This window comes from Hyperoodon ampullatus (assembly GCF_949752795.1).
Source record: "Hyperoodon ampullatus genome assembly, chromosome: 1".
Classification (NCBI taxonomy): Eukaryota; Metazoa; Chordata; class Mammalia; order Artiodactyla; family Ziphiidae; genus Hyperoodon; species Hyperoodon ampullatus.
The window spans coordinates 175,648,512-175,661,777 of record NC_136914.1 but is presented as its reverse complement, the minus strand read 5'-3'; positions in this window follow the sequence as shown (position 1 = coordinate 175,661,777).

The following is a 13,266-nucleotide window of genomic DNA, read 5'->3' as shown; positions in this document are numbered from 1 at the left end:
TCCAGTTGACCCTAAAACTTATTTAATTGACTATTTCCTATATATAATGCCTCCACCAATAAAATATTAACGCCCAAAAGAAAACATTCTTCTGTTGGAGGTGATTGAAAAGTTTGTGTGGTTTTGTTGTTACCATCTTGTTAGAATGAATGAATGTTATGTAATGCATTCATTCATTCCACATTCACTGAACACTTCCAATGGGCCAGAAACTATACCTAGGTACTAGGAGCAGAAGGGACTAGTTGACAATATAGTAAGAAAAAATTAAACTGTGTATTTACTAATAACAACAGCAGGGCACTCGTAGCAGGAGTGTGAGAAAGTGTGTATGTGTGTGTGTGTGTACACATACACAAGTGTATATGTATATATGTACAGTTGATCCTTGAACACCATGGGGAGTTAGGAGTGCCTACAACTTGTGTAGTCAAAAATCCAAGAATAACTTTATAGTCAGCCCTCCATATCCATGGTTCCACATCACATCATATTTAAAAATCCAGGTATAAGTGGACCCTAGCAGTTCAAACCCATGTTGTCCAAGGGTCAACTGTATATGTATACATGTATATATGTATATGTGTATATGTACATATGTGTGTATACATGTGTATACATATATGCATATGTATATGTGTGTGTGCATGTGTATTTGTGTTTTCTGGAAGGTATATTGTGCTATTACTAATGTCTATGAGGTTGAGGCCAGAGATTCTCATACTTAATGGGCAGGAATGGCAAAGTGCTATGATCCCACGGTAAACAATTTGATTTAAAAGCACTGCCAATCAACTTTAAAAAAAGTAGACCTCCTCCCTGCATTCAAATTAAATTGGAGTTGGCACACCATTACCACTTAGGTATTCAATAACAAAATAATCAATATTTGATAGCTCTTTACGGTTTTCCCAACACTATTTAAAAGTTTCTCGGTTAAAGCTAAGCTATGTGACAAGCTGAAGGCATAATCACTAGCCACCTTTTGACTGAGTGCTTTCTCTTTCCTGTGTGTATAGTCATTTTTATCTTGAATATCAGCTGTTCATGATAGAGGACCTTCTTAAAATTTCTCAGGTGTATTTTGTCTGGATTTCTCTCTCCAGTGCTAACATTTCTACAGTAAGGTCTTAGGATTACTGTGGAGAGCAATCAATCACTAGACACAGTTTGAGTTTGTGGATGGCCTTTTGGGGGTAGTGTCCATGTTGTACCTGGAATCAATGAGAAAAGAGGGCTCAGTTTCTAACACTGCAATATTTGGGCTACATTTCCAATCCAGTGTCCAAGCTCAACGAGGTCAGTTAAAATTATAAAGAGGGCAAAAAGAACGAAATAATGCCATTTGCAGCAACACGGATGCAACTAGCAATTATCATACTAAGTGAAGTAAGTCAGAAAGAGAAAAATACCAGATGATATCATTTATATGTGGAATCTAAAATATGACATAAACGAACCTGTCTATGAAACAGAAACAGAATTACAGACATAGAGAATAAACTGGTGATTGCCAAGGGGGCTTGGGGGAGACTGGAGTGGGAGGTCGGGGTTAGCAAATGTAAGCTGTTATATATAGGATGGATAAACAAGGTCCTACTGTATAGCACAGAGAACTATATTCAATATCCTATGATAAACCACAATGAAAAGAATATAAAAAAGAATGTGCGTGTGTATATATATATATATATATATATATATATATATATATATATGTATAACTGAATCACTTTGCTGTACAGCAGTAACTAACACAACATTGTAAGTCAACTATACTCCAATAAAAAATAAATAAATAAAAAGAAATAAATTATAAAGAGGGAAAGAGGTATAGTTCATCACAGACTTTGGTCTTTGGCATTCTATGAACCTTAAAAAAATAGTCTAGGGCTATCAGTCTCCAGGGTAAGAGAAAACATTCCAGCAATGACTGGCTTAACAGTGGCTGCAAAATGGATATTGTCACAGACTCTTTTTAAAATGTTTTTAAGGTTTAATTAGAAAACATACCAAACAGAAATGTAAGTGCATAAAATAATCGAATAGAGCCTCACATATGAGATCTTAACATTTTACCCTCTATGCTTAAGATCGCTCTGAAAAAAAAAATACATACCCATGTCTTTTTTTCTCCTTCCCTCCTCAGTAGTGACCTGTCTCCTGTCGTTGGCGTGTTGCTATTCCCATCCATTTCTTTTTCTCCTAACTACCTTTCCATGTCTCCAAAAGCAAGAAGTAGTATTATGTTGTGCCTTTTGAAAATTTACATAATGTTTTCCCACCGTACGGTATCCTTTTTGCAATTCGCCAGTGGTGACTTTTAATGCAAATGCAATTAGAACAATTCAGCCTTGCTGTAAGCCAGAAGGAAATCCTTCTTTCCAGGTGTTTGGAGTTGCCTTAGCAGCTGCTCAACTGTCCCAGCTAATCATTCTTCACAGCATTCCTGACATTCATCTTGGTTTCCTATTTATCACCTGGGCTCATGGTTAAATGCATTTATGCAATATCTTTAAAAGTCTTCGACCCTTGATCCACACCCTCCTCTTGCTTATTGAGTGGTTATAAAGTTATTCCAAGGGAACAGGAGAAGTTGGAAACCCATACCTACGTATTTATTTATTTTTTTTTAATAATAGAATGGGTTCTGATTCTTCTTCTCCGTTAAATCAGAGATTTTTGCCAGACTCCTAACGTTCCCATTCCCACATACCTGTGAATGGCCATGCCCTCTCCGAAGAGGACATTGGGAAGCCCCAGCACTGAAGAAATTATTTCTTGTAATAGTAACCGATTAAACTAGTTAGCAGCTGGGGAGCATGTTTCAGCACTTAAGTTAATTGAACTGTTGCAAACTAAATATGATTCTAAATTGTTTCAGTATTCTAAAGCACTTCATGCGTGCAGACAAAAATGAAAAAAAATTATCAAATCGGTTTGATATGTGCAAATCGGGCATATAGCGCTGACATTTAGATCTATGACCTGATAACTCTGCAGTAGATACATTGAAAAACTTTGTGGGCTTATTTGTTTTTCTTCTTTTGCTGAGCTCTCCTTTGAAACCCCTGAACCAATACTTGATGTGATATTCAATACGTGGAAGTCAGACTGCAATCAGAAGGGAAACTGTCTGCATCAGGGTTTTTCTACTAATTTTCCCAGAAAATAATCTCTTCATGATTCGTTTCATGGGCCAAGGAAGAAAGGAATTGATGAAAGGAGGTTGAGCTTAATAGAGGAAATGCAGAGGGGCTTTGTTTTTGTTTGTTTGGTTTTTTCCCCTGAGAGAATCTTGCTAGAATGTGGTTTGTGTATCTGTTTGGAGGGCATGGTTTTCCTTGAGGGGGTGGCCTTACTGTATGGAGGACCACTGTACACAATCAGTGAATATTTAAATTGAAGAAGGAGGTGGTCCTGAAGTAAATCTGGATGGCAGAAGATGCTACTCCCCCATCGGATATGTCTCTTCTTCTTCTTCATGTCTCCCCCCTCACCCAACATATATACAGATGCTATTCCATTCCAGAGCTTTCTGTGGCTGTGAATTTTCCAACCCTCTACATGATCAGGCCACGGGCTGGGACTGGATGGGTTGTTTAAGAAGCTTGGATGGGCTGTGAACCTCTCTGCAGCTTAATGAATCACCATGAGTAACAAGTTACACAATTCTTACATCCCTCCAAGGTCATCCCTCTCTCCCCCAAAGGAAACTTATGAATAAGATGAAGTGAAATACCATATCCACTGACTTCATGGACTCTATCTGAGAAGATAAATAAAACTCAAAGAATGATAGACTTAGCATCAGGAGGAGAGTCTTAGGGGACACAGTCAAGGACGCTCAGGGTCATAGTGGATAAGTCCCTGGCTTCAGGTCTCACAGTGGTGGAGTCTGAGTTAGAATACAGGCTGTCATTGTTATTTCAGTGACATCACAAGTTGCTGGGCACCATACAATATGATAACATGAACCAGCAACACATGGACAAGAACAAACTCACCCAGAACAATTAACTACTAATTAGGCAGCTGCATCCACAGTATGAGTTGAGAGGTTCATGGCAGATGCCTTTCTCCAAAATATCTCTTCTATGGCTGACCAATCATATTGGAAATTCAACACTTGGTGATTCATATAGGTTTTAATTAAACTGAAAGTACTCTTGGGAAAGATGAAAAACTCTGGCCATTACCAGTTCTAACTCACTGTTGCTCAGATCATTTCAAGATCATAGGTGGTTGTGTTAGACCCAAAGTGAGAGAAATTGGAAAACCCAAGTCCTCCCTCCCTGAAGGAAGACAGGAAGGACAGTGACACTGGGTGGTTAGAAGAAAGACACACAGTGAGTGTGTCCTTGCCACCATTATCATGCTGAAGTTTGAGTGAGTTCCTACAAGAAGATGTAATCCTCACTTGTATTCTCAATATGTAAGAACTTTCTTTCTCACTTATTTAGACATTCATTAAACATTTATTTAATATGTACTTTGAGCTAGACCTGGAAGGTATGAATAATGTAGTTTCTACATTTAAGGAACTTCCAATCAAGTGTGGAGACATACAGAGTACTTGACAAATGTTACAGAAATGCCTGCTATGTCCCAGACACTGTTGTCATCACCAGAGGTAGCAAAAACCAATTGATGAGATACCCGTCCTCAAGGAATTTGCAGCCTAGTGAATGCATATACAATGTAATGAGTGAACAATTCAGAAATGTCCCATTCTACGGGAACAAATTTATTTCTCATAAGGGAGAATAGACAGTGAAAGCTCCATGGGATTTGTTTTTAATATTTATTTATTTATTTGGCTGCACTGGGTCTTAGTTGCGGCACGTGGATCTTTGTTGCAACATTCCAGCTCTTAGTTGCAGCATGCGGGGTCTAGTTCCCGGACCAGGGATCAAACCCGGGCCCCCTGCATTGAGAGTGCAGAGTCTTAACCACTGGACAACTAGGGAAGTCCCTCCATGGGATCTTTATTAACAGAACTGACCTTGATGTGTGGAACTGGGCAGTGAGAGAAGCAGAAGCAGTAAAACTCTCTCTTTCCCCAGAATCTCTCCTCAAATCGGGAACATTCAAGATTTCCCTAATCTGTTTGCCTGTGAATACTTGCCATCTTTCATTGACTTAGCTCAAGTGTTGCCTTTTCTAGAAAAACTTTCCATACCTATCACTCCCCACTTTCTGCCCCAGATTTGCAGAACTAACTTCTTCATTTTTACATCTTCTGTGTATACTCCTGACTGGACAGATGAATGAAAAGTTGACAGAATTTTCAGTTTTCGCTAAACGAATCCCCAAATGCCCTGGCTCTGAATCGTTTCTGGAAGATCATTCTTCTCAAGCTCCTATAAAAAGGGCAATTTATGATTCTTGATATGGAAAAATGATCCCTCAAGACTTCTCTGAGAAATTGGGTGTAAGCAATACTCACATGGTGACATTTTCTCTCTTCTGCCTCTTTCAAAGAACCACCCCCTGAAACTAGAGCCTGCTATGACAGAATGTGATTTCTTCATTTGAGGGCAGTCATGACGAACTGGTTCTACAGGATCCATGAGAAACATGGGCTCTTTCCTCAGAGCTTTACAACTCATCCTCCTCCACCCCTCCCCCGGCCACCACAGGCTAGTTCTGGGGAAGAATCTGTCTGTTTATTGCTCCTAAACATACTTTGCTTTTCTTTGCTAGCAGCATAGTTCTGATGGAACCCTTGGATTACACATCACCCAGGCCATCCTTTATGGTTCTTTAGCCAAGTGGGAACTTGGTTCAGGCAAGGGGGCTGCTGATGACTGGGGTGCATAAAGAGCTTTCCCAGGAGTTGGTCATTATTTTCACATTCTGGTTATAGCTTTAGGGAAACTTCTCTGGAGGCATAGAGATTTCTGCTGATCCAAACAACTTAGAGAATGTTGAAACTTAGCACAAAAGCCCCACCTGAGCAGAAATGGCAGAAGCTGGGGAGGTTTGCTCGTGCCTTCCAAATATCTATCCAAAAAGTCTCATTTCTGTTATTTCTACGGCCAAATGAATTGTCACATCCATGTGCATCCCTTAGCCAGCAACCTGTTTATCAAGAAAGAGAAGCCTGTTGTCTCCCAATTTCTACTTTCCAGGTGACCGATATTAATTAGTTTGCAGCAAGCACAATTTATCTCTAGCTGAAACCAAAGCAGATGAAAATGCTGCCATGCAGTAAGATTTCTTTTCTTGAAACGATGAATGGGATGAAGATACTTATCTGGGAGAACAGGTTTCAGGTGGAGCTTCCATCAGCCGTACTTTGAAATGCGTTGTTAAACTATGGCTGACCTGGGTAAGGAATAAAAATAGCTTGTCATATTTTGACGACATTAACTCATTTCCAACACAAGAGGCCAAGGCCCCAGCACAATGATAGACTCTTTCTGAAAGTAGAAAGTGCCGACTCCGTTAATAACTCTGGAGCTAGTTCTCAATTATTGGCATTTTTTGAAAGATATCACTAATTTCCTCAAAGCTCTGGCACCACTTTAGAATTCATCTCAATGTCCCAATTCAGAGAACAAAGGTTTTAAATCAATCTACCCTTTTATTATTATTATTAAGATAATCTCTAAAATTGTCCCTTCTGGCTAGTTTGCATATGGAGTCAGCACTGAATCCCCGAGAAATTGACAGACATATAATTAGGGCAATCTGACCATGAAATAACTGTCTACCGTAGCTGTGTGATCCCAGCAAATTTATTTCTTAACATTTCTTAGCCTCAGTTTCTTCAAGAGAAAATGGGAAAACAAAGCCCATTGTGTGAGGTTGATAAAATGTTTCCTGGGCTAATCTCTGTAAAACCACCGGAGAAATGATGAGCATACTCCCTTTTCTTCTTAGTGGTCCAAATGGGCACATGAAATGCCTTTGAAAAATTGGAAAGCTGTGATGAAATCTGACGTCAAAAGGACACTTCTTTTTGTATATATATATATATATTTTTTTTTTTTCCAGTTCCTATACACTATGCTAGACAGTGAGACTAAAGGAAATACAAACAAAAACACAAAACCGTGGTTGGCTCTGGGCTTCAGTTCTGGTCACCAGCTGTATCCCAAGCACTACTTTTCACATCTTTAAAGTGAAAGGGGCAGATAGCTTCCAATTCTAACATGCTATGGAAATAGGAAAATACTCTTAGTGCATTATTCTCTCATCTTTCTCTTTCCATTCTAGCCACCCCTTTGTAGTCTCCTTCATTAGTTTTTTTCTTTTTTCTTCTTCTACTTATCTCTCTCATGTTGATATTCCCCTGGATTTTTTCTTTAATCATCTTTCTCTTCTTGATGCATGTTCTTGAGATATATCATTGACCACGATAACAGTGAATGCCTGAAGACCATGGAAGATGACTTCTAAATCAATTTCTCTCACCCAAGTCACTCTCCCAAGCTTCAGAGTCATAGACCTACTGGACATTTCCTTTTGAGTTTCTCCTAGAAGTTTAAACACAGTATGTCCCAAACTGAACACATCATCTTACTCCTTAAAAAAATAGACTTATATTCCCTTTTCAGAGATTGTCATCAACTCGAAATTCCCTGGCAAAAACATGGGAGTCATCATAAATCCTCCCTCTCTTTCATTACCATATCTAATTTCACCAAATCTAAGCTCACCAAGTCTTATTTATTCTACTTTTAAAGCTCTCAGAGTTTTCATCTTCATTATTCCAGTTATAACCAATTCCACTATAGCTTCCATTTAGCGGTCAAAATAGTGCTTTGAAAACTCTAAATTTAGCCTACCCTGTTCTTAAACCCACTGATGGTTTCACGTGGCTCTCTGGAAACAAACGTAAAGGCCTTATTATTGAGTATAATTTCATCCACGAATGGCCCCTACCATCCCCCATTACTTTTTACCATGCTCCCAGCTCCATGGCTCCCCTGTACTACAGATTCACTCTTACTCCACCTTTGTAGTTTCTGGAATATACACCCTCAATTCTGTCCTATTTCCAAAACTTTGCAAAAGCTATTCCCTCTACTTGGAATGCCCTCCCTCTCCTGCCCTGTCAGAGAGCCTGAGGGTCTTTTCCCCATGCAGTTAAGAGCTCTTGCTCTGAGGTAAAACACACCTAAGATTGAATGCCAGATCTCGTACTTACAAGCTCTGTAATGGTAGGCAGGTTATTTGTGCTCGCTTAATTTTGGTTAGATCACCTTTAAAATGTAAATATCAATACCCGCTACATAATGTTATTCTAAAGATTAAATATGATGCAATTAGTATGGCATATGGCACATAGGAACATTCAATCATTGTTAGCTAATGTTTGTCCTTTACAGCAATTCTAAGCTCCTCCCCACTTCCTGCAACCACACCTCTCTATGCCCTGCTCTGGAATTTAAGCTGCACGATGTCAGGGACAGAGTCTATCTTGTTCACATTTATTTAGCACTTGTCACTGTGTCTGACTCACAGCAAGGCCACTATAAAATTTGTTATTTCCATCAAGATTCAACTCTAACACTGTTTCTTCTAGGAAGCTTTTATTAACCCCCTAAACTTCCTTCAAAATTGGTGCAACACTTCTCCTAAGTAAGAGACTCTGCTATTGGAATGGTTTCTCTTTCTTCTCTAGAGTCTTGAATTTCTGGAGGACAAAGACTGTGTCATTTATGTTTGAATCCCCAGCACCCTTCCCAGATCCATATAGTAGCACTCAAGGAAAGCTTTTTGAATGAATAAATAGATGAATGAATGGATTATCTCTTTCACTCCTATCTTTTTTTTCTCCTGTTTTCTCCTTACCATGCTCCATTTACATTCTGTTCATAAGAATCAGGCAGAGAATATGGAAACCAATGGATGTCAGGCAGGTGAGACTACTCCTTCACCCCAGAGTAGACATCACAGATAGCCCCCTAGTGTTCTGCTAAAATAGACATATTGATAGTGGCTCCTGGGTGGAAAGGTTTTTCCATCATAGAAGCTTTAGGAAAGCTTTCCCCTGAGCAAGGACATGAGAACCGCACAGGCAAGCCGGAGACCGTGCAGACCTCCCTGAAGGAAGTCTGAAAAGCTGGTATCTAGGTGAGAGTCCACCCTCTGGCTCTGCCCACAGGGTTTAAGTAAGAGCCTGGAAGGACGGTGCATTTCTAAAAACTCAGATGAAAGTGGCTGACAGATGATCTGAAAAGGAAGAGGACACTTCTGTACTCTGTTCCCTGGGCCATGGCCTCCTAACCACCTTGTAGGCCAGGCAAAAACCCGAGCTGACCCGGATGCATCAAAATGAAAGGGTTTGTATGCAAATCAGGGAAGGGTTCTGCCAGCACCTACAGGACTGGTGCCAGGGAGTTAACATTTGAAAGCCTCAGCTCCATGCCAGGCCGTTGTTGGAAAAGCAGCAGATTTTGGAGCAAATGCCAGTAAGGTGCAGAGGGAAAGAAGTGAGGACAAGGACTCCAAGAATTAGCTACTCAGGAATGTTCAAGAAACCTGGTAGCTCTTTTCCTTGTCAAAAAAGAAAGAGAGAGAGAAAAGGACATTCAGAGGAGCATTCATCAGAGCAGGTTGCTCAGGGTTTTCAGGGAATTGGCAGGGCAGATGATACAAGGTCATTGGAGTCAGTGTCAAATGCGAGAACAAAGCCACAATGACATGAGCTAAGAAATGACTAAGCACTCGAGACCCTGAGTAGCTGATAGATGGATCCAAATGCCAAGTGAAGCAGTTATCTCAACTCATTTGAATACTTCTGAAGAAGTGATGAAAAAAATAGCGGGAGAGATGGAACCTCTTCTCTTCCAGAATATTCCAAGATGAGGAGATAACATTCCCTTACTCTGTGACTCTGTGATTGTGGTTGATCAAGCTTCCCCTTTAGTCACTTTCTCTGGTGTTTTAGAACCAGTGCACACCAAGTTTTCCTTTGATTCAGGGGCTTTTCTTTTATTTATTTATTTTTACCTACACGGAGGTTTTTATTCTTAAGGAATTGATTCCTATTTGCAGCTTGGGAATCTCCCTCTCTGGTAAAAGGCTGCTTAGAATTTTAAGATGAAGGGCATGGTTTGGCAATCAGTCAGCTAAGCTTTGGGGTTATACAGAGCTAGAATGCCAGTTCAAGTTTTCCAGACTCCAACTCCATGACTGTCTTTTTTTTTTCAACATCTTTATTGGAGTATAATTGCTCTACAATGGTGCATTAGCTTCTGCTGTATAAAGTGAATCAGCTATACATATACACATAAACCCATATCACTTCCCTCATGATTGTCTTATAATGCTACATGTCTCTCATGGACCGTGCAAACATGACTTTCTTGGAGCAAACCCATGTCATTCATTTGGCACTTAGGCGAGGGCTAGTTAAGTTGGTGAATTTGGTTGGGTGACCCTCCCTTTGGCATGCTCCTCTCAGCTCTCCCTGCACAAAGAGCAACAAATCATTCTACCCTTTTTGTCAAGCACTTTTGATTCTCTCCTATAACTGGGGCTCACTCACCCCTATATGTTTGTCCTTTAGGGGCTCATGTCTCAATTCGCTAATTAAATGAACTTATCTGGGCTAATAGCTCTTAATTCCAGTCAGTGCCCTTCCTTCAGTACTGAATGCAGAACAAAAGATGGAAATTTCAGTTGGTAAAAGATTACTGGAAGAGAGAAATAGTTGAAGTAGATAAAACTTCCTTGCCTCTCAAATCTTACTGAATAACATCACCCATCCTACCTACAAGTTGACAGGTCCTTGCTTACAGGAGCCCCTCTGGAAAACCACTACTGAGTGTTGAGATTCAGGTCTGCAATTTTCTGAATAATAAGAATCCATTAGGAAAAACTTTTTCTGATTTGTGAAACACTTCTTGAGCAACTGTTGTGCACTGGGCTCTGTTCTACGTAGGAAATTCAGTGGGGAAACAAATCATGCTTCCAGAGAGGTTCTATGTTATGGGACATTTCTCTCTATCTTCCTCTCTCAACATTTTTACAGCCTGTTGAATGCTTAGGAAGACACCTTTGAAAAGATCAAGTAACCAGTGGCTAGGAAGAATAAAGATTAAGAAAAAAGAGGGATATTTGTTTTAAACTGCTCATTTAGAATTACCAGTTTCAATCAATGACAATTTTAGGATATTAAATACCTTCTGGAGTAACTTGTCAAAAAAAAGTGCCATTACTGATATTTTCCAAGGTCTTTCTAATCAGATCAGGGTCAGTGATGGGAAATAAGCTGGAAGATGAATAGGATGTCAGAATGAAATTGAGTTCCAAGGAGTTACCACAACTTCCCAGCTTGAGCGACTTGGTTCTGAGACAATGGCTGGGGAGGTCTTTGGTGAAACTGGACCACTGCTGATTGCTCACCACATAGTGTGGGACCCTCCTCTTACTTAAGCTATAGGAAAGCATCTCTTGGCATTCTCCTCTGAGTTACGGGAGAGAAAGAGGCAGTTGTGGGAACCCTCTCTGCTCCTCGGATTCTGCGTTCATGTCTCTTGTCAAGAAGCCTTGATAGAGTCTTCACGTGGCCCAGTGAGAAGCAAACCCTGGCTTTATCAGTTACTAGCTGTGTGACTTTGGGCAAGCGTGTAACTCCTCTAACCCTCAGCTTCTTTACCTGTAAACTGGGGATAATATTAATAGTAGTTAATAATAACAAAACATCGATGAGATGATTATTGCTCTGTTCAAACACTGCCGGAGATTCATGCCCTCATCAGAAGCTCACAGTCTCCATGAGTTAAGTGTGATTACACCAATCAATAACTTTTTTTTTTTTTTTTTTTGTGGTACGCGGGCCTCTCACTGTTGTGGCCTCTCCCGTTGTGGAGCACAGGCTCCAGACGCCCAGGCCCAGCGGCCATGGCTCACGGGACCAGCCGCTCCACGGCATGTGGTATCTTCACGGACCGGGGCACAAACCCGTGTCCCCTGCATCGGCAGGCGGACTCTCAACCACCACACCACCAGGGAAGCCCCAATAACTATTATTATAGAGAATCATGGTCACAGGTCAGAAATCACTACAGGTAACGTTTTTTTAAAAAACAGTGGTTATCTTTTTTTAAATTAAATGACTGTGCAACTTCTGTGATAACCATCTCTGCCAAGGAAGAGCTTTCATCACTTAATAAATGGCATACTTTGGAAGAGCTCCTGCACTCAGACAGATGACACTCCCTCCAATGCCAATTTAGTCCTCTTAGGACAGTAGGATAGTAAGACATTTAATTGACTGAAGGCATATCCTACCTAGTATTCAAGTGTGTGGAGAGCTATAGTGCAATATTGTTCTATATTATGCTATAGTGATTATGTGCTATAGTGATTCCTTTTTAAAAGTAGAGAGAAAGAGAGAGAGAGAGAGAGAGAGAGAGAGAGAGAGAGAGAGAGAGAGAGATAGAGAGACAGAGAGAGAGAGAGAGAGAGATTTCATATGTGTCATTTAGCACTCTTGAAAGTGAAGCAGGAAATTAGCGTCCCCACCTGTGACCTGATTCTATGACCTGCTCTATAATTTGGTCTGGAATTGCCCAACTCGCAGAAGCCAGGGGATACAGTGGGTTCATCTTCAGCTGGGCCCCGGTGGGGTCTCCTTCCCCCAGGGCTCAGTCTCCAGAGAACACATTCATCTTGAAGAAGGAAGGAAAGACTCCCCTCAGCTCTGCCATCTCTTCTGTTCATCTTCCAGGCCTCCAGTCTTTTCTCTGTCCCACTCTTGCTAAGGGATCTGTGAGAAAAGAAAAATCAATTCACTAGTTCAGGTCAGCCAGTAAAATTTGCTCATAGGTCCCCCAAACCACAGCAGGATGAATCCAGCCACATTTCTCCTGGGTTACAATTCCATAAAGCCTCCTAACGGCATTTATCATGACTTCACACAGGCCCCTCAGCAGCCACCTGTCATGATTACTATTAAATCTCCTTGTGGGGCGATAATTTTGTCTTTTCCTGGATTGTCTGTGGGAGTAAATTGGACTGGGAAGGGGAGATGGAGGGCTCAGAAAAAAAAGCCCTGTGTTTTAGCCACATCTGGTTATACCAGTTAGCGTTCGCAGAAAGACTTGAGATAGTTACTTCCTGTGATTCACCTGGTCCCTGAATCGTCATGCAGCATCTTTTGAATCATTCATTCATTTATGGTTGGCCATGGGTGACAAACACCTTTTGAGCCCCTAACTCATACATGGTAATGTGATAACTGAGAAAGAAGAGGGCCGGGTTGTTGCTTGCACTCTAAGGGAAGGAGATGCAAGCAGACTAGTA